At 56.8% G+C, this 19,115-nt stretch overlaps 15 non-coding genes and 2 pseudogenes across 15 annotated transcripts; all 17 read left to right on the forward strand.

Moving 5' to 3' along the window:
• The first annotated feature begins 507 nt into the window (after window positions 1–507).
• Window positions 508–671, forward strand: LOC138292748 (U1 spliceosomal RNA). Its single transcript, XR_011202785.1, has one exon. It is a non-coding gene; the product is annotated as a U1 spliceosomal RNA (small nuclear RNA).
• A 510-nt stretch (window positions 672–1,181) lies between these two features.
• LOC138292753 (U1 spliceosomal RNA) lies at window positions 1,182–1,345 on the forward strand. Its single transcript, XR_011202787.1, has one exon. It is a non-coding gene; the product is annotated as a U1 spliceosomal RNA (small nuclear RNA).
• Window positions 1,346–1,855: 510 nt separating this feature from the next.
• Window positions 1,856–2,019, forward strand: LOC138292762 (U1 spliceosomal RNA). The gene has a single exon (XR_011202792.1). It is a non-coding gene; the product is annotated as a U1 spliceosomal RNA (small nuclear RNA).
• Window positions 2,020–2,529: 510 nt separating this feature from the next.
• On the forward strand, window positions 2,530–2,693 carry LOC138292766 (U1 spliceosomal RNA). Its single transcript, XR_011202793.1, has one exon. It is a non-coding gene; the product is annotated as a U1 spliceosomal RNA (small nuclear RNA).
• Window positions 2,694–3,203: 510 nt separating this feature from the next.
• Window positions 3,204–3,367, forward strand: LOC138292770 (U1 spliceosomal RNA). Its single transcript, XR_011202797.1, has one exon. It is a non-coding gene; the product is annotated as a U1 spliceosomal RNA (small nuclear RNA).
• Window positions 3,368–3,877: 510 nt separating this feature from the next.
• On the forward strand, window positions 3,878–4,041 carry LOC138292774 (U1 spliceosomal RNA). Its single transcript, XR_011202798.1, has one exon. It is a non-coding gene; the product is annotated as a U1 spliceosomal RNA (small nuclear RNA).
• A 510-nt stretch (window positions 4,042–4,551) lies between these two features.
• LOC138292780 (U1 spliceosomal RNA) lies at window positions 4,552–4,715 on the forward strand. Its single transcript, XR_011202799.1, has one exon. It is a non-coding gene; the product is annotated as a U1 spliceosomal RNA (small nuclear RNA).
• Window positions 4,716–5,225: 510 nt separating this feature from the next.
• LOC138292784 (U1 spliceosomal RNA) lies at window positions 5,226–5,389 on the forward strand. The gene has a single exon (XR_011202800.1). It is a non-coding gene; the product is annotated as a U1 spliceosomal RNA (small nuclear RNA).
• Window positions 5,390–7,164: 1,775 nt separating this feature from the next.
• LOC138291951 (U1 spliceosomal RNA) lies at window positions 7,165–7,302 on the forward strand (annotated as a pseudogene).
• Window positions 7,303–7,812: 510 nt separating this feature from the next.
• On the forward strand, window positions 7,813–7,976 carry LOC138292787 (U1 spliceosomal RNA). The gene has a single exon (XR_011202802.1). It is a non-coding gene; the product is annotated as a U1 spliceosomal RNA (small nuclear RNA).
• A 510-nt stretch (window positions 7,977–8,486) lies between these two features.
• On the forward strand, window positions 8,487–8,650 carry LOC138292794 (U1 spliceosomal RNA). The gene has a single exon (XR_011202803.1). It is a non-coding gene; the product is annotated as a U1 spliceosomal RNA (small nuclear RNA).
• Window positions 8,651–9,160: 510 nt separating this feature from the next.
• Window positions 9,161–9,324, forward strand: LOC138292797 (U1 spliceosomal RNA). The gene has a single exon (XR_011202806.1). It is a non-coding gene; the product is annotated as a U1 spliceosomal RNA (small nuclear RNA).
• A 6,068-nt stretch (window positions 9,325–15,392) lies between these two features.
• On the forward strand, window positions 15,393–15,530 carry LOC138292034 (U1 spliceosomal RNA; annotated as a pseudogene).
• Window positions 15,531–16,369: 839 nt separating this feature from the next.
• Window positions 16,370–16,533, forward strand: LOC138292802 (U1 spliceosomal RNA). The gene has a single exon (XR_011202807.1). It is a non-coding gene; the product is annotated as a U1 spliceosomal RNA (small nuclear RNA).
• A 510-nt stretch (window positions 16,534–17,043) lies between these two features.
• Window positions 17,044–17,207, forward strand: LOC138292804 (U1 spliceosomal RNA). The gene has a single exon (XR_011202809.1). It is a non-coding gene; the product is annotated as a U1 spliceosomal RNA (small nuclear RNA).
• An 839-nt stretch (window positions 17,208–18,046) lies between these two features.
• On the forward strand, window positions 18,047–18,210 carry LOC138292805 (U1 spliceosomal RNA). Its single transcript, XR_011202810.1, has one exon. It is a non-coding gene; the product is annotated as a U1 spliceosomal RNA (small nuclear RNA).
• A 510-nt stretch (window positions 18,211–18,720) lies between these two features.
• Window positions 18,721–18,884, forward strand: LOC138292809 (U1 spliceosomal RNA). The gene has a single exon (XR_011202811.1). It is a non-coding gene; the product is annotated as a U1 spliceosomal RNA (small nuclear RNA).
• Window positions 18,885–19,115: the final 231 nt, after the last annotated feature.

Consider the following 19,115-nt stretch of genomic DNA (forward strand, 5'->3'; position numbering starts at 1 on the left):
AGGGTTCTGCCGCGTTTGGGAGCGTTCGGGAAGGCGTGAGGGGCTCAGGGCGCGAAACACTGCTCCCCGGCAGGCCTTTTCCCTGGCTTTGGCCAACAAAAGCACTGCCTAGCCCTAGAGTAGGGCTTAGTGGCAGTTCTGTAGGCTCAGAAGCCTCCAACTCTGCTTCTGGGCCTTCTTTCCACCTGGCGAGCCCACCTGTCAGCATGCTGTACTCTACCCTTGCCCAAATTCTCAGCAATGGAGAGGATCCTGAAAGCAAGGCCCTGATTGGCTCTGCTGGATGGCGTGGTCATGTAAATTTCACTGGCCGGCCGGCCGAGGCTTCTGGGAAGCAGCTTTGGGTAGGCAACGGCTTTGCCCAAAGGGTCTGCGGGGCCTTGGCTGGTCACTTTGCGCCCCCACGCCCATGCTCTGCCCCGCCTCAGGCCTTGCCTCTGTGGATGCCACCCTCGCTCTGCAGGGAGATGCCAAGCGGGCCCCCCTTGCCCTGTCCCCTTCCAACTCATACTTACCTGGCAGGGGAGACACCATGATCACGAAGGTGGTTCTCCCAGGGTGAGGCTCATCCATTGCACTTCGGATGTGCTGACCCCTGCGATGTCCCCAAATGCGGGATACTCGACTGCATAATTTCTGGTAGTGGGGGACTGCGTTCGCGCTTTCCCCTGATCTCTGGTATCAAGAAAGGCAACAAGAAAAACCACTCTGGAGCACCCTTAGCTGTCTCTCCAGCTTCCTTCTGGGTGCTGCAGTAGGCTGGAAATGGGGCTGGGCAAGGGGAAGAGGCATGCAAATTCAGGAGCCTGGGGAATGCTGGGAAAGGGCCTCAAAAGCTGCTTCTGGGCCTTCGTTCCACCTGGCGAGCCCACCTGTCAGCATGCTGTACTCTACCCTTGCCCAAATTCTCAGCAATGGAGAGGATCCTGAAAGCAAGGCCCTGATTGGCTCTGCTGGATGGCGTGGTCATGTAAATTTCACTGGCCGGCCGGCCGAGGCTTCTGGGAAGCAGCTTTGGGTAGGCAACGGCTTTGCCCAAAGGGTCTGCGGGGCCTTGGCTGGTCACTTTGCGCCCCCACGCCCATGCTCTGCCCCGCCTCAGGCCTTGCCTCTGTGGATGCCACCCTCGCTCTGCAGGGAGATGCCAAGCGGGCCCCCCTTGCCCTGTCCCCTTCCAACTCATACTTACCTGGCAGGGGAGACACCATGATCACGAAGGTGGTTCTCCCAGGGTGAGGCTCATCCATTGCACTTCGGATGTGCTGACCCCTGCGATGTCCCCAAATGCGGGATACTCGACTGCATAATTTCTGGTAGTGGGGGACTGCGTTCGCGCTTTCCCCTGATCTCTGGTATCAAGAAAGGCAACAAGAAAAACCACTCTGGAGCACCCTTAGCTGTCTCTCCAGCTTCCTTCTGGGTGCTGCAGTAGGCTGGAAATGGGGCTGGGCAAGGGGAAGAGGCATGCAAATTCAGGAGCCTGGGGAATGCTGGGAAAGGGCCTCAAAAGCTGCTTCTGGGCCTTCGTTCCACCTGGCGAGCCCACCTGTCAGCATGCTGTACTCTACCCTTGCCCAAATTCTCAGCAATGGAGAGGATCCTGAAAGCAAGGCCCTGATTGGCTCTGCTGGATGGCGTGGTCATGTAAATTTCACTGGCCGGCCGGCCGAGGCTTCTGGGAAGCAGCTTTGGGTAGGCAACGGCTTTGCCCAAAGGGTCTGCGGGGCCTTGGCTGGTCACTTTGCGCCCCCACGCCCATGCTCTGCCCCGCCTCAGGCCTTGCCTCTGTGGATGCCACCCTCGCTCTGCAGGGAGATGCCAAGCGGGCCCCCCTTGCCCTGTCCCCTTCCAACTCATACTTACCTGGCAGGGGAGACACCATGATCACGAAGGTGGTTCTCCCAGGGTGAGGCTCATCCATTGCACTTCGGATGTGCTGACCCCTGCGATGTCCCCAAATGCGGGATACTCGACTGCATAATTTCTGGTAGTGGGGGACTGCGTTCGCGCTTTCCCCTGATCTCTGGTATCAAGAAAGGCAACAAGAAAAACCACTCTGGAGCACCCTTAGCTGTCTCTCCAGCTTCCTTCTGGGTGCTGCAGTAGGCTGGAAATGGGGCTGGGCAAGGGGAAGAGGCATGCAAATTCAGGAGCCTGGGGAATGCTGGGAAAGGGCCTCAAAAGCTGCTTCTGGGCCTTCGTTCCACCTGGCGAGCCCACCTGTCAGCATGCTGTACTCTACCCTTGCCCAAATTCTCAGCAATGGAGAGGATCCTGAAAGCAAGGCCCTGATTGGCTCTGCTGGATGGCGTGGTCATGTAAATTTCACTGGCCGGCCGGCCGAGGCTTCTGGGAAGCAGCTTTGGGTAGGCAACGGCTTTGCCCAAAGGGTCTGCGGGGCCTTGGCTGGTCACTTTGCGCCCCCACGCCCATGCTCTGCCCCGCCTCAGGCCTTGCCTCTGTGGATGCCACCCTCGCTCTGCAGGGAGATGCCAAGCGGGCCCCCCTTGCCCTGTCCCCTTCCAACTCATACTTACCTGGCAGGGGAGACACCATGATCACGAAGGTGGTTCTCCCAGGGTGAGGCTCATCCATTGCACTTCGGATGTGCTGACCCCTGCGATGTCCCCAAATGCGGGATACTCGACTGCATAATTTCTGGTAGTGGGGGACTGCGTTCGCGCTTTCCCCTGATCTCTGGTATCAAGAAAGGCAACAAGAAAAACCACTCTGGAGCACCCTTAGCTGTCTCTCCAGCTTCCTTCTGGGTGCTGCAGTAGGCTGGAAATGGGGCTGGGCAAGGGGAAGAGGCATGCAAATTCAGGAGCCTGGGGAATGCTGGGAAAGGGCCTCAAAAGCTGCTTCTGGGCCTTCGTTCCACCTGGCGAGCCCACCTGTCAGCATGCTGTACTCTACCCTTGCCCAAATTCTCAGCAATGGAGAGGATCCTGAAAGCAAGGCCCTGATTGGCTCTGCTGGATGGCGTGGTCATGTAAATTTCACTGGCCGGCCGGCCGAGGCTTCTGGGAAGCAGCTTTGGGTAGGCAACGGCTTTGCCCAAAGGGTCTGCGGGGCCTTGGCTGGTCACTTTGCGCCCCCACGCCCATGCTCTGCCCCGCCTCAGGCCTTGCCTCTGTGGATGCCACCCTCGCTCTGCAGGGAGATGCCAAGCGGGCCCCCCTTGCCCTGTCCCCTTCCAACTCATACTTACCTGGCAGGGGAGACACCATGATCACGAAGGTGGTTCTCCCAGGGTGAGGCTCATCCATTGCACTTCGGATGTGCTGACCCCTGCGATGTCCCCAAATGCGGGATACTCGACTGCATAATTTCTGGTAGTGGGGGACTGCGTTCGCGCTTTCCCCTGATCTCTGGTATCAAGAAAGGCAACAAGAAAAACCACTCTGGAGCACCCTTAGCTGTCTCTCCAGCTTCCTTCTGGGTGCTGCAGTAGGCTGGAAATGGGGCTGGGCAAGGGGAAGAGGCATGCAAATTCAGGAGCCTGGGGAATGCTGGGAAAGGGCCTCAAAAGCTGCTTCTGGGCCTTCGTTCCACCTGGCGAGCCCACCTGTCAGCATGCTGTACTCTACCCTTGCCCAAATTCTCAGCAATGGAGAGGATCCTGAAAGCAAGGCCCTGATTGGCTCTGCTGGATGGCGTGGTCATGTAAATTTCACTGGCCGGCCGGCCGAGGCTTCTGGGAAGCAGCTTTGGGTAGGCAACGGCTTTGCCCAAAGGGTCTGCGGGGCCTTGGCTGGTCACTTTGCGCCCCCACGCCCATGCTCTGCCCCGCCTCAGGCCTTGCCTCTGTGGATGCCACCCTCGCTCTGCAGGGAGATGCCAAGCGGGCCCCCCTTGCCCTGTCCCCTTCCAACTCATACTTACCTGGCAGGGGAGACACCATGATCACGAAGGTGGTTCTCCCAGGGTGAGGCTCATCCATTGCACTTCGGATGTGCTGACCCCTGCGATGTCCCCAAATGCGGGATACTCGACTGCATAATTTCTGGTAGTGGGGGACTGCGTTCGCGCTTTCCCCTGATCTCTGGTATCAAGAAAGGCAACAAGAAAAACCACTCTGGAGCACCCTTAGCTGTCTCTCCAGCTTCCTTCTGGGTGCTGCAGTAGGCTGGAAATGGGGCTGGGCAAGGGGAAGAGGCATGCAAATTCAGGAGCCTGGGGAATGCTGGGAAAGGGCCTCAAAAGCTGCTTCTGGGCCTTCGTTCCACCTGGCGAGCCCACCTGTCAGCATGCTGTACTCTACCCTTGCCCAAATTCTCAGCAATGGAGAGGATCCTGAAAGCAAGGCCCTGATTGGCTCTGCTGGATGGCGTGGTCATGTAAATTTCACTGGCCGGCCGGCCGAGGCTTCTGGGAAGCAGCTTTGGGTAGGCAACGGCTTTGCCCAAAGGGTCTGCGGGGCCTTGGCTGGTCACTTTGCGCCCCCACGCCCATGCTCTGCCCCGCCTCAGGCCTTGCCTCTGTGGATGCCACCCTCGCTCTGCAGGGAGATGCCAAGCGGGCCCCCCTTGCCCTGTCCCCTTCCAACTCATACTTACCTGGCAGGGGAGACACCATGATCACGAAGGTGGTTCTCCCAGGGTGAGGCTCATCCATTGCACTTCGGATGTGCTGACCCCTGCGATGTCCCCAAATGCGGGATACTCGACTGCATAATTTCTGGTAGTGGGGGACTGCGTTCGCGCTTTCCCCTGATCTCTGGTATCAAGAAAGGCAACAAGAAAAACCACTCTGGAGCACCCTTAGCTGTCTCTCCAGCTTCCTTCTGGGTGCTGCAGTAGGCTGGAAATGGGGCTGGGCAAGGGGAAGAGGCATGCAAATTCAGGAGCCTGGGGAATGCTGGGAAAGGGCCTCAAAAGCTGCTTCTGGGCCTTCGTTCCACCTGGCGAGCCCACCTGTCAGCATGCTGTACTCTACCCTTGCCCAAATTCTCAGCAATGGAGAGGATCCTGAAAGCAAGGCCCTGATTGGCTCTGCTGGATGGCGTGGTCATGTAAATTTCACTGGCCGGCCGGCCGAGGCTTCTGGGAAGCAGCTTTGGGTAGGCAACGGCTTTGCCCAAAGGGTCTGCGGGGCCTTGGCTGGTCACTTTGCGCCCCCACGCCCATGCTCTGCCCCGCCTCAGGCCTTGCCTCTGTGGATGCCACCCTCGCTCTGCAGGGAGATGCCAAGCGGGCCCCCCTTGCCCTGTCCCCTTCCAACTCATACTTACCTGGCAGGGGAGACACCATGATCACGAAGGTGGTTCTCCCAGGGTGAGGCTCATCCATTGCACTTCGGATGTGCTGACCCCTGCGATGTCCCCAAATGCGGGATACTCGACTGCATAATTTCTGGTAGTGGGGGACTGCGTTCGCGCTTTCCCCTGATCTCTGGTATCAAGAAAGGCAACAAGAAAAACCACTCTGGAGCACCCTTAGCTGTCTCTCCAGCTTCCTTCTGGGTGCTGCAGTAGGCTGGAAATGGGGCTGGGCAAGGGGAAGAGGCATGCAAATTCAGGAGCCTGGGGAATGCTGGGAAAGGGCCTCAAAAGCTGCTTCTGGGCCTTCGTTCCACCTGGCGAGCCCACCTGTCAGCATGCTGTACTCTACCCTTGCCCAAATTCTCAGCAATGGAGAGGATCCTGAAAGCAAGGCCCTGATTGGCTCTGCTGGATGGCGTGGTCATGTAAATTTCACTGGCCGGCCGGCCGAGGCTTCTGGGAAGCAGCTTTGGGTAGGCAACGGCTTTGCCCAAAGGGTCTGCGGGGCCTTGGCTGGTCACTTTGCGCCCCCACGCCCATGCTCTGCCCCGCCTCAGGCCTTGCCTCTGTGGATGCCACCCTCGCTCTGCAGGGAGATGCCAAGCGGGCCCCCCTTGCCCTGTCCCCTTCCAACTCATACTTACCTGGCAGGGGAGACACCATGATCACGAAGGTGGTTCTCCTCTGGTGCTCAGGAACGACGCACTGCCCGTGCTGCAGTATGTGACACAGGCCTGGCCACTCCTGGCCAACGTAGCACGGGCTGTGAACAGCATGGTTTTCCACTTTGTTTGGCACTCAAAGATGGACAGGGTGAAAAGGACAGTCATGCACAAGGAGCATCGCAAGGGAGGGAAGGCAGTCCCTGACATCCCGACAATCCTCAGAGCCTTCTTTGTGTGTGGCTGCGTCCGAATAACCCTGACGAACGAGAACAAGGATCACTCAGCTTACAGGGTCTTCCGCTTCTTCCTGCTCCCAGTATGGAGAAGACTGGGATGGGATAAGTGGGAGAATGCAACAATGTTCAACTGGGACCTCCCCTGGTACTACAAGGAGATTGAGAAGTTTGTGGTGGAATTTGGGCTGAACTGTGTCACACCAAGCCTATGGAAGCCCAGGACAATCCACAGACTAATCAGGTCCAGGGACACCACAGAACCAGTGAGCGACCTGCCACCTGCTACAGCAACAAGGGTGTGGGAAAATGTATCCTCCCCATCCCTAACCAACAGGCACAAAGACATTGCATGGATGGCCGTGAAAGGGGGACTGCCAGTCCGGTCATTCATGCACAGCAGGGGCCTGTGCCCACACAGAGAATGCCCAAGGGGTTGCCCTGCAGAGGAAACTACATACCATCTGTTCTGGGCCTGCCCTTTTGCCCAGAGACTGCGGGGAGCCTTAAAACAAGAAATGGAAGACCACATCCCATACCCAAACATCACTCACCACTCTGTGCTGTATGGGCTGTTTCCAAAGACACACTCAGTGGAGGCTATCCAAGGATGCTGGAGAACCCTCTGCTGCATAAAGGACATCCTCTTGTATGCCAGGACCCGACTGGTGACCAACGGGGAGGTGGTGAGCAGGGAAGCGTGCCGCCGAATGGTACTCAACCTGCTGAGAGACTACACAGACAAGGACAACAAGGAGGGTGAGAAGGAGGAAGAACTGTAAACCCTAACCCCTCCTTCCCACTGAACTCCCCACACTGCCCCAAGAAACCAAACCCCCCTTTACTACTTATTTCATATGTAAACTGACTGTGTTGTTAAAATGTGATTTGAAACAAAGTTGAACTGGACTGCCCTTCCTAAGGGAAGAGGTACCACTCTTTAAAAACCTATGTATCGCCTACTTAAAGCACTTAATAAAGGTTTTTGAAACTTAAAAAAAAAAAAAAAAAAAGGTGGTTCTCCCAGGGTGAGGCTCATCCATTGCACTTCGGATGTGCTGACCCCTGCGATGTCCCCAAATGCGGGATACTCGACTGCATAATTTCTGGTAGTGGGGGACTGCGTTCGCGCTTTCCCCTGATCTCTGGTATCAAGAAAGGCAACAAGAAAAACCACTCTGGAGCACCCTTAGCTGTCTCTCCAGCTTCCTTCTGGGTGCTGCAGTAGGCTGGAAATGGGGCTGGGCAAGGGGAAGAGGCATGCAAATTCAGGAGCCTGGGGAATGCTGGGAAAGGGCCTCAAAAGCTGCTTCTGGGCCTTCGTTCCACCTGGCGAGCCCACCTGTCAGCATGCTGTACTCTACCCTTGCCCAAATTCTCAGCAATGGAGAGGATCCTGAAAGCAAGGCCCTGATTGGCTCTGCTGGATGGCGTGGTCATGTAAATTTCACTGGCCGGCCGGCCGAGGCTTCTGGGAAGCAGCTTTGGGTAGGCAACGGCTTTGCCCAAAGGGTCTGCGGGGCCTTGGCTGGTCACTTTGCGCCCCCACGCCCATGCTCTGCCCCGCCTCAGGCCTTGCCTCTGTGGATGCCACCCTCGCTCTGCAGGGAGATGCCAAGCGGGCCCCCCTTGCCCTGTCCCCTTCCAACTCATACTTACCTGGCAGGGGAGACACCATGATCACGAAGGTGGTTCTCCCAGGGTGAGGCTCATCCATTGCACTTCGGATGTGCTGACCCCTGCGATGTCCCCAAATGCGGGATACTCGACTGCATAATTTCTGGTAGTGGGGGACTGCGTTCGCGCTTTCCCCTGATCTCTGGTATCAAGAAAGGCAACAAGAAAAACCACTCTGGAGCACCCTTAGCTGTCTCTCCAGCTTCCTTCTGGGTGCTGCAGTAGGCTGGAAATGGGGCTGGGCAAGGGGAAGAGGCATGCAAATTCAGGAGCCTGGGGAATGCTGGGAAAGGGCCTCAAAAGCTGCTTCTGGGCCTTCGTTCCACCTGGCGAGCCCACCTGTCAGCATGCTGTACTCTACCCTTGCCCAAATTCTCAGCAATGGAGAGGATCCTGAAAGCAAGGCCCTGATTGGCTCTGCTGGATGGCGTGGTCATGTAAATTTCACTGGCCGGCCGGCCGAGGCTTCTGGGAAGCAGCTTTGGGTAGGCAACGGCTTTGCCCAAAGGGTCTGCGGGGCCTTGGCTGGTCACTTTGCGCCCCCACGCCCATGCTCTGCCCCGCCTCAGGCCTTGCCTCTGTGGATGCCACCCTCGCTCTGCAGGGAGATGCCAAGCGGGCCCCCCTTGCCCTGTCCCCTTCCAACTCATACTTACCTGGCAGGGGAGACACCATGATCACGAAGGTGGTTCTCCCAGGGTGAGGCTCATCCATTGCACTTCGGATGTGCTGACCCCTGCGATGTCCCCAAATGCGGGATACTCGACTGCATAATTTCTGGTAGTGGGGGACTGCGTTCGCGCTTTCCCCTGATCTCTGGTATCAAGAAAGGCAACAAGAAAAACCACTCTGGAGCACCCTTAGCTGTCTCTCCAGCTTCCTTCTGGGTGCTGCAGTAGGCTGGAAATGGGGCTGGGCAAGGGGAAGAGGCATGCAAATTCAGGAGCCTGGGGAATGCTGGGAAAGGGCCTCAAAAGCTGCTTCTGGGCCTTCGTTCCACCTGGCGAGCCCACCTGTCAGCATGCTGTACTCTACCCTTGCCCAAATTCTCAGCAATGGAGAGGATCCTGAAAGCAAGGCCCTGATTGGCTCTGCTGGATGGCGTGGTCATGTAAATTTCACTGGCCGGCCGGCCGAGGCTTCTGGGAAGCAGCTTTGGGTAGGCAACGGCTTTGCCCAAAGGGTCTGCGGGGCCTTGGCTGGTCACTTTGCGCCCCCACGCCCATGCTCTGCCCCGCCTCAGGCCTTGCCTCTGTGGATGCCACCCTCGCTCTGCAGGGAGATGCCAAGCGGGCCCCCCTTGCCCTGTCCCCTTCCAACTCATACTTACCTGGCAGGGGAGACACCATGATCACGAAGGTGGTTCTCCCAGGGTGAGGCTCATCCATTGCACTTCGGATGTGCTGACCCCTGCGATGTCCCCAAATGCGGGATACTCGACTGCATAATTTCTGGTAGTGGGGGACTGCGTTCGCGCTTTCCCCTGATCTCTGGTATCAAGAAAGGCAACAAGAAAAACCACTCTGGAGCACCCTTAGCTGTCTCTCCAGCTTCCTTCTGGGTGCTGCAGTAGGCTGGAAATGGGGCTGGGCAAGGGGAAGAGGCATGCAAATTCAGGAGCCTGGGGAATGCTGGGAAAGGGCCTCAAAAGCTGCTTCTGGGCCTTCGTTCCACCTGGCGAGCCCACCTGTCAGCATGCTGTACTCTACCCTTGCCCAAATTCTCAGCAATGGAGAGGATCCTGAAAGCAAGGCCCTGATTGGCTCTGCTGGATGGCGTGGTCATGTAAATTTCACTGGCCGGCCGGCCGAGGCTTCTGGGAAGCAGCTTTGGGTAGGCAACGGCTTTGCCCAAAGGGTCTGCGGGGCCTTGGCTGGTCACTTTGCGCCCCCACGCCCATGCTCTGCCCCGCCTCAGGCCTTGCCTCTGTGGATGCCACCCTCGCTCTGCAGGGAGATGCCAAGCGGGCCCCCCTTGCCCTGTCCCCTTCCAACTCATACTTACCTGGCAGGGGAGACACCACGATCACCCCGTGCCTGCAGTACCTTTAGTGTCCACTAGAGGTCACTGTTCTGCCAAAGAACTACCTGGTGCTATATGCACACAAGGGCACTTTTAAGTGCTATTACTGGAGCTGCATCCTGCTGAAGATACCTGCCTGCTGAAACCTGCCTGCCTGCCTGCTGTGGACCTTCACCTGCCTGCTGTGGACTTCGCCTGCCTGCTGGAACCGCCTGCTGTGGACTCTCACCTGCCTGCTGGAGCTGCTTGCCTGCTGGAGACCCTTCCTTGCCTGCTGGAGCTGCCTGGATACTGAGGCCTGCCTGCCTGCCTGCCTGCTGAGGGGAACCCCTGCCTGCCAAGCTTCCCTGCCTGCCTGAAGGGAACCACTGCCAGCCACCAGGAGCAGGCCTGAGGAGTACCTACCTGCTGCAGCTCCCTGAAGGACCCTTCCCAAGGCACGCCGCAACAGCAAGGACAGGATGAGCAGACCGCTGAACCCCTGGTTCCACAACACGGTGAAGATGCAGAGGAAGGTGGAATCGGATGGCTCCACACCAGAGCTGAGCAGAAAGACTTTCACAGAGTTGCTGGTGACCAAGATGGGGTTCACAGCAGCTGAGCTTTGGTGCATAATGTCAGATGCACCCAAAGGCACTTACCTGCTGACGTTCATGTCGGAATCAATCTGCAGGAGATACTGGCAGATGTGCTGGTCAAGACGGGACGAGAAACCCTTCGCCGACTTCCACCTGGAGTGCCAACTCGTGTTGGAGGTGAAGAGGATGACCGTGCACGTCTACAACCCGCATGTCAACATCCAGGACCTGACCACCTTCCTACGCCGACACTGCACAGTGACGAGAGAACCCTCCCGCAACCTGGACAGTGATGGAATATGGGATGGTAAATGGACAGTCATGGTGAAGCTGAAAGAGGACCCGGCCGCCCCGGATGGAATCCATCACCCTCCTTCAAGCTTCTCCCTAGGGCGCGACTCGGGCTACCTCTTCTACCCCGGGCAGCCCAGACTGTGCAACAAGTGTAGTAAACCGGGCCACACCGCTAAAGATTGCACAGTGCAAGTGTGCAAGAACTGCAAAAGAGAAGGACACACAGCCAGGGCATGCAAAGAGGAAGCCCCCTGCAACCTCTGCGGTGCCGTGGGCCACCGTTTCAAAGACTGCCCGCAAAGAGCCAAGTCCTATGCCCAGGCGGCCAAACCTCCTGGGAGAGAGGCACAGGAGGAGGCTGCCGTGGCCAGCCTTCCAGTCCCAGCACCCAGAAAGACCAAGGAAACTGGGAGGAGGAAAGGCCCCAGGCAGGAGCAAGTCAAACCTGACCAAGGCTCCACGCCAGTCCTGGAGCCACAGAGCACAGAAGAAGGAATGCCTGCCATCCCTGAGAGTATGCCAACAGACAACGCTCCCCAACTCGCCTCTGAGAACCAGGAAGAAGAACCCTGGACAAAACAGGAGCGCAGGAAAAGGAGGCACAGTCCCCCACAAGTAACAAAGAAGACCAGGAAGAAACACCTGAGCAACCACAACCCCAACTCCGATCCAGAGGAGTCAGAAGAAGAAGAACAACCAGGGAATGAGGGTCCAGATGACCAACTGGAGCAAGTCACCAGAGTGCTGCAGGAGATGAGGGCGCTAGCCAGCGTCATGGAAGCGTCCCCACCACCATCGCCAGCAATAGCTGAGAAGGAAGAGGCCTCCATGGAGGAGGAAGAGCCAGAGACCAGCCACGTGGGCAAGCCAGCCTCAGAGAAGCACCAAGCAACGGTGGCCAAGACAACAGCCCCCGCGCCGGAGACCTGCCAGGAGCCTGACCAGCCCTGTAAGTAGACTTGTCACTGTGTGATAACAGCTAATTACTCTGACTTGATAGTTAGTATTTGAGCCTAAGTTAAACTCTTAAACACTAATTAAGATGGCTATTTCATTGTTTTCCATAAATGTGAGAAGTATCAGAGACAAGCGCAGATGTGCTAGCACCTTGAACTTTCTTGCCAGCCAGGAATGTGATGTGTGCATGATTCAGGAATGCTCCATCCCTTTTTCAGCTTCATACACCCACCTAGAACAGCAGTGGGCATTTGGGCCTTCTTTTTGGTCTGGGGGGAACAGCAGTAGGTCTGTAGGAGTCGCTACCTTAGTCAGAGGGAGGTGCTTCACAGTGGACTCGGTCACCGAGCTGGAAGGCGGCAGGGCTCTTGTCGTTGACGGCTCATGGGCAGGAGAACCGGTTAGACTGATCAATGTGTATGCGCCTTCTGATGTAGGTGAGAGACGGGAGCTGTTCCAGCGCCTCAGACCACAGCTGGTCACCTCCAGAACAATCATGATGGGTGGGGATTTCAACTGTATACTAGAGAGTGGTGGTCGATGTGGGACCAGAGCTAAGGAAGGATGGATAGATGATGGTGCGAAACTCCTAGCGGAGATGGTGGGTGAGGCCTCCCTGACGGACGTCATTGGATCCATGGGGGCGGACGCCAGGAATTTCACCTGGAGCCGCCCTGATGGATCTGTGCGATCCAGGATAGACTTTGTTTTCACCTCTAGATCAGTGAGGATCAGGCAGCACTCCATGGTGACAGTGCATTTCTCTGACCACAGGGCTATCAGGTTTCAGGGGGAACTAACAGGGAAGTTCCTGACAGGTCCGGGCACCTGGAAACTGAATAGCTCTCTGCTGGGGAGAGAGGATGTACAGGAGGAGCTGAGGAGGACTTACAGTGAGTGGCAAGACATGAAAGACACCTTCCAGTCCATAGGGGAATGGTGGGAATGGGTGAAAGGCAGGATTCAGGATTTCTTTAAGAACGTGGGCAGGAAAGCAGCAAGGGGGAGGAAGAGGGAGTTCAGTAGACTGCAGCAACAGCTGCAAGAACTGCACGACCTCCAACTCCGGGGATGGGACGTCATGAACCCTCTGGAGGCAGTCAAGAAAGAGCTGAGCGAGCACTTTCATGAGGAATCCAGGAGGATCATCTTCCGTTCTAAGGTGGAGAACCTGGAAAAGGGGGAGAAATGCAACTCCTTCTTCTTTAAGAAAGTCCACTCTGCGCACACCCCACTGGTTCAACTGCGCAACAGGGAGGGAATTTTGTGTGACACCAAGGAAGACATTAGGAAGGCTGTGACAGATTTCTATGGGGACCTCTACTCAGAGAAGAGGTCAGATGGGGATCAGGCAGAAAGGTTTTTGGCAGGTATCCCGAGAAAGGTCTCCACACCAGCAAGGGAAGTCCTCAACGCACCCCTCACTCTGGAGGAGCTGCACATTGCAGTTAAATCCTTCAAGTCAGGAAAGACGCCAGGCAGTGATGGTCTACCAATTGAATTCTACACTTCACTGTGGGACCTAGTGGGAGCAGACCTTCTGGAGCTGTATGAGGAGATGGAGCAGGAGGGAGTCATGCCCCACACATTAAGGGAAGGAACGATCGCACTCCTGTATAAACATAAGGGGGAGAGATGTGACCTCAAGAACTGGCGTCCCATCTCTCTCCTGAATGTGGACTACAAGATCCTGGCAAGGACAATGGTGAATAGACTCAAGAGCGCTATGGGAGAGTTAGTTCACCCAGACCAGACCTGTGGGGTACCAGGACGCAGAGTGGCGGACAGCCTAGCACTGATCAGGGACACGATCCAATACATCACAGACCGGAATATTCACGCTGCGCTGGTCTGTCTCGATCAGGAAAAGGCCTTCGACCGCGTCTCCCATGAGTTCATGGAGAGGGTACTGCAGGGTTTTGGGCTGGGGGAGCGCTTCTGCAATTATGTTAGAATAATGTATACAGACATTTTCAGTTCAGTCATGGTAAATGGTTGGAAAACAGACCCCTTTCCTATCAGGTCTGGGGTAAGACAAGGCTGCCCGCTCTCGCCCTCTTTGTTTGTTTTGGTTATAGAGCTACTCGCGGAGTACATCAGGAAGAACCCGAACATCAGAGGGATCCCGACACCAGGAGACGCAAAGAAAGAAGTCAAGTGTTCGCTGTACATGGACGACGTCACCCTCTTCTGCACAGATGGGAAATCGGTCCAGTCCCTGCTGGAGGCATGCAAGGACTTTGGCAAAGCATCAGGAGCAAAGATCAACGTGGACAAATCACAGGCAAAGCTTTTTGGCCGCTGGGACCTATGTAACGAGCCTCTCCCTTTCCCCGTTGAGGCAGGACTGGTAAAGATCCTCGGTATCTGGTTTGGGGGACCAGGAGCGGCGGCGAAAAGCTGGAACGAACGCCTGGCCAAAGTCAAGCAGAAACTGGGCTTTTGGAGCTTGAGACACCTGAGCATTGAAGGAAAGGCTCTGGTGCTCAGGAACGACGCACTGCCCGTGCTGCAGTATGTGACACAGGCCTGGCCACTCCTGGCCAACGTAGCACGGGCTGTGAACAGCATGGTTTTCCACTTTGTTTGGCACTCAAAGATGGACAGGGTGAAAAGGACAGTCATGCACAAGGAGCATCGCAAGGGAGGGAAGGCAGTCCCTGACATCCCGACAATCCTCAGAGCCTTCTTTGTGTGTGGCTGCGTCCGAATAACCCTGACGAACGAGAACAAGGATCACTCAGCTTACAGGGTCTTCCGCTTCTTCCTGCTCCCAGTATGGAGAAGACTGGGATGGGATAAGTGGGAGAATGCAACAATGTTCAACTGGGACCTCCCCTGGTACTACAAGGAGATTGAGAAGTTTGTGGTGGAATTTGGGCTGAACTGTGTCACACCAAGCCTATGGAAGCCCAGGACAATCCACAGACTAATCAGGTCCAGGGACACCACAGAACCAGTGAGCGACCTGCCACCTGCTACAGCAACAAGGGTGTGGGAAAATGTATCCTCCCCATCCCTAACCAACAGGCACAAAGACATTGCATGGATGGCCGTGAAAGGGGGACTGCCAGTCCGGTCATTCATGCACAGCAGGGGCCTGTGCCCACACAGAGAATGCCCAAGGGGTTGCCCTGCAGAGGAAACTACATACCATCTGTTCTGGGCCTGCCCTTTTGCCCAGAGACTGCGGGGAGCCTTAAAACAAGAAATGGAAGACCACATCCCATACCCAAACATCACTCACCACTCTGTGCTGTATGGGCTGTTTCCAAAGACACACTCAGTGGAGGCTATCCAAGGATGCTGGAGAATCCTCTGCTGCATAAAGGACATCCTCTTGTATGCCAGGACCCGACTGGTGACCAACGGGGAGGTGGTGAGCAGGGAAGCGTGCCGCCGAATGGTACTCAACCTGCTGAGAGACTACACAGACAAGGACAACAAGGAGGGTGAGAAGGAGGAAGAACTGTAAACCCTAACCCCTCCTTCCCACTGAACTCCCCACACTGCCCCAAGAAACCAAACCCCCCTTTACTACTTATTTCATATGTAAACTGACTGTGTTGTTAAAATGTGATTTGAAACAAAGTTGAACTGGACTGCCCTTCCTAAGGGAAGAGGTACCACTCTTTAAAAACCTATGTATCGCCTACTTAAAGCACTTAATAAAGGTTTTTGAAACTTAAAAAAAAAAAAAAAAAAAAAAAAAAGGTGGTTCTCCCAGGGTGAGGCTCATCCATTGCACTTCGGATGTGCTGACCCCTGCGATGTCCCCAAATGCGGGATACTCGACTGCATAATTTCTGGTAGTGGGGGACTGCGTTCGCGCTTTCCCCTGATCTCTGGTATCAAGAAAGGCAACAAGAAAAACCACTCTGGAGCACCCTTAGCTGTCTCTCCAGCTTCCTTCTGGGTGCTGCAGCAGGCTGGAAATGGGGCTGGGCAAGGGGAAGAGGCATGCAAATTCAGGAGCCTGGGGAGTGCTGGGATAGCTGCCGCCTCCCACTCAGGGGACCTATCCAGAGAGAGGAAAGTAGGCCCTGGCTAGGTGACAGGTCTGTCCCTCTCAGCTAAGCCCCTGGGCTTGTGGACCGGCTGTCAGCCTGTAGTCCTCACCCTTGCCTTCTGGGGCCAAGACTATGGCTGAGGCCACCAGGCCTGGGCCCGGCGAGGGTTCTGCCGCGTTTGGGAGCGTTCGGGAAGGCGTGAGGGGCTCAGGGCGCGAAACACTGCTCCCCGGCAGGCCTTTTCCCTGGCTTTGGCCAACAAAAGCACTGCCTAGCCCTAGAGTAGGGCTTAGTGGCAGTTCTGTAGGCTCAGAAGCCTCCAACTCTGCTTCTGGGCCTTCTTTCCACCTGGCGAGCCCACCTGTCAGCATGCTGTACTCTACCCTTGCCCAAATTCTCAGCAATGGAGAGGATCCTGAAAGCAAGGCCCTGATTGGCTCTGCTGGATGGCGTGGTCATGTAAATTTCACTGGCCGGCCGGCCGAGGCTTCTGGGAAGCAGCTTTGGGTAGGCAACGGCTTTGCCCAAAGGGTCTGCGGGGCCTTGGCTGGTCACTTTGCGCCCCCACGCCCATGCTCTGCCCCGCCTCAGGCCTTGCCTCTGTGGATGCCACCCTCGCTCTGCAGGGAGATGCCAAGCGGGCCCCCCTTGCCCTGTCCCCTTCCAACTCATACTTACCTGGCAGGGGAGACACCATGATCACGAAGGTGGTTCTCCCAGGGTGAGGCTCATCCATTGCACTTCGGATGTGCTGACCCCTGCGATGTCCCCAAATGCGGGATACTCGACTGCATAATTTCTGGTAGTGGGGGACTGCGTTCGCGCTTTCCCCTGATCTCTGGTATCAAGAAAGGCAACAAGAAAAACCACTCTGGAGCACCCTTAGCTGTCTCTCCAGCTTCCTTCTGGGTGCTGCAGTAGGCTGGAAATGGGGCTGGGCAAGGGGAAGAGGCATGCAAATTCAGGAGCCTGGGGAATGCTGGGAAAGGGCCTCAAAAGCTGCTTCTGGGCCTTCGTTCCACCTGGCGAGCCCACCTGTCAGCATGCTGTACTCTACCCTTGCCCAAATTCTCAGCAATGGAGAGGATCCTGAAAGCAAGGCCCTGATTGGCTCTGCTGGATGGCGTGGTCATGTAAATTTCACTGGCCGGCCGGCCGAGGCTTCTGGGAAGCAGCTTTGGGTAGGCAACGGCTTTGCCCAAAGGGTCTGCGGGGCCTTGGCTGGTCACTTTGCGCCCCCACGCCCATGCTCTGCCCCGCCTCAGGCCTTGCCTCTGTGGATGCCACCCTCGCTCTGCAGGGAGATGCCAAGCGGGCCCCCCTTGCCCTGTCCCCTTCCAACTCATACTTACCTGGCAGGGGAGACACCATGATCACGAAGGTGGTTCTCCCAGGGTGAGGCTCATCCATTGCACTTCGGATGTGCTGACCCCTGCGATGTCCCCAAATGCGGGATACTCGACTGCATAATTTCTGGTAGTGGGGGACTGCGTTCGCGCTTTCCCCTGATCTCTGGTATCAAGAAAGGCAACAAGAAAAACCACTCTGGAGCACCCTTAGCTGTCTCTCCAGCTTCCTTCTGGGTGCTGCAGCAGGCTGGAAATGGGGCTGGGCAAGGGGAAGAGGCATGCAAATTCAGGAGCCTGGGGAGTGCTGGGATAGCTGCCGCCTCCCACTCAGGGGACCTATCCAGAGAGAGGAAAGTAGGCCCTGGCTAGGTGACAGGTCTGTCCCTCTCAGCTAAGCCCCTGGGCTTGTGGACCGGCTGTCAGCCTGTAGTCCTCACCCTTGCCTTCTGGGGCCAAGACTATGGCTGAGGCCACCAGGCCTGGGCCCGGCGAGGGTTCTGCCGCGTTTGGGAGCGTTCGGGAAGGCGTGAGGGGCTCAGGGCGCGAAACACTGCTCCCCGGCAGGCCTTTTCCCTGGCTTTGGCCAACAAAAGCACTGCCTAGCCCTAGAGTAGGGCTTAGTGGCAGTTCTGTAGGCTCAGAAGCCTCCAACTCTGCTTCTGGGCCTTCTTTCCACCTGGCGAGCCCACCTGTCAGCATGCTGTACTCTACCCTTGCCCAAATTCTCAGCAATGGAGAGGATCCTGAAAGCAAGGCCCTGATTGGCTCTGCTGGATGGCGTGGTCATGTAAATTTCACTGGCCGGCCGGCCGAGGCTTCTGGGAAGCAGCTTTGGGTAGGCAACGGCTTTGCCCAAAGGGTCTGCGGGGCCTTGGCTGGTCACTTTGCGCCCCCACGCCCATGCTCTGCCCCGCCTCAGGCCTTGCCTCTGTGGATGCCACCCTCGCTCTGCAGGGAGATGCCAAGCGGGCCCCCCTTGCCCTGTCCCCTTCCAACTCATACTTACCTGGCAGGGGAGACACCATGATCACGAAGGTGGTTCTCCCAGGGTGAGGCTCATCCATTGCACTTCGGATGTGCTGACCCCTGCGATGTCCCCAAATGCGGGATACTCGACTGCATAATTTCTGGTAGTGGGGGACTGCGTTCGCGCTTTCCCCTGATCTCTGGTATCAAGAAAGGCAACAAGAAAAACCACTCTGGAGCACCCTTAGCTGTCTCTCCAGCTTCCTTCTGGGTGCTGCAGTAGGCTGGAAATGGGGCTGGGCAAGGGGAAGAGGCATGCAAATTCAGGAGCCTGGGGAATGCTGGGAAAGGGCCTCAAAAGCTGCTTCTGGGCCTTCGTTCCACCTGGCGAGCCCACCTGTCAGCATGCTGTACTCTACCCTTGCCCAAATTCTCAGCAATGGAGAGGATCCTGAAAGCAAGGCCCTGATTGGCTCTGCTGGATGGCGTGGTCATGTAAATTTCACTGGCCGGCCGGCCGAGGCTTCTGGGAAGCAGCTTTGGGTAGGCAACGGCTTTGCCCAAAGGGTCTGCGGGGCCTTGGCTGGTCACTTTGCGCCCCCACGCCCATGCTCTGCCCCGCCTCAGGCCTTGCCTCTGTGGATGCCACCCTCGCTCTGCAGGGAGATGCCAAGCGGGCCCCCCTTGCCCTGTCCCCTTCCAACTCATACTTACCTGGCAGGGGAGACACCATGATCACGAAGGTGGTTCTCCCAGGGTGAGGCTCATCCATTGCACTTCGGATGTGCTGACCCCTGCGATGTCCCCAAATGCGGGATACTCGACTGCATAATTTCTGGTAGTGGGGGACTGCGTTCGCGCTTTCCCCTGATCTCTGGTATCAAGAAAGGCAACAAGAAAAACCACTCTGGAGCACCCTTAGCTGTCTCTCCAGCTTCCTTCTGGGTGCTGCAGTAGGCTGGAAATGGGGCTGGGCAAGGGGAAGAGGCATGCAAATTCAGGAGCCTGGGGAATGCTGGGAAAGGGCCTCAAAAGCTGCTTCTGGGCCTTCGTTCCACCTGGCGAGCCCACCTGTCAGCATGCTGTACTCTACCCTTGCCC

Source organism: Pleurodeles waltl, chromosome 1_1, assembly GCF_031143425.1.
Source record: "Pleurodeles waltl isolate 20211129_DDA chromosome 1_1, aPleWal1.hap1.20221129, whole genome shotgun sequence".
In the NCBI taxonomy this organism is placed as follows: Eukaryota; Metazoa; Chordata; class Amphibia; order Caudata; family Salamandridae; genus Pleurodeles; species Pleurodeles waltl.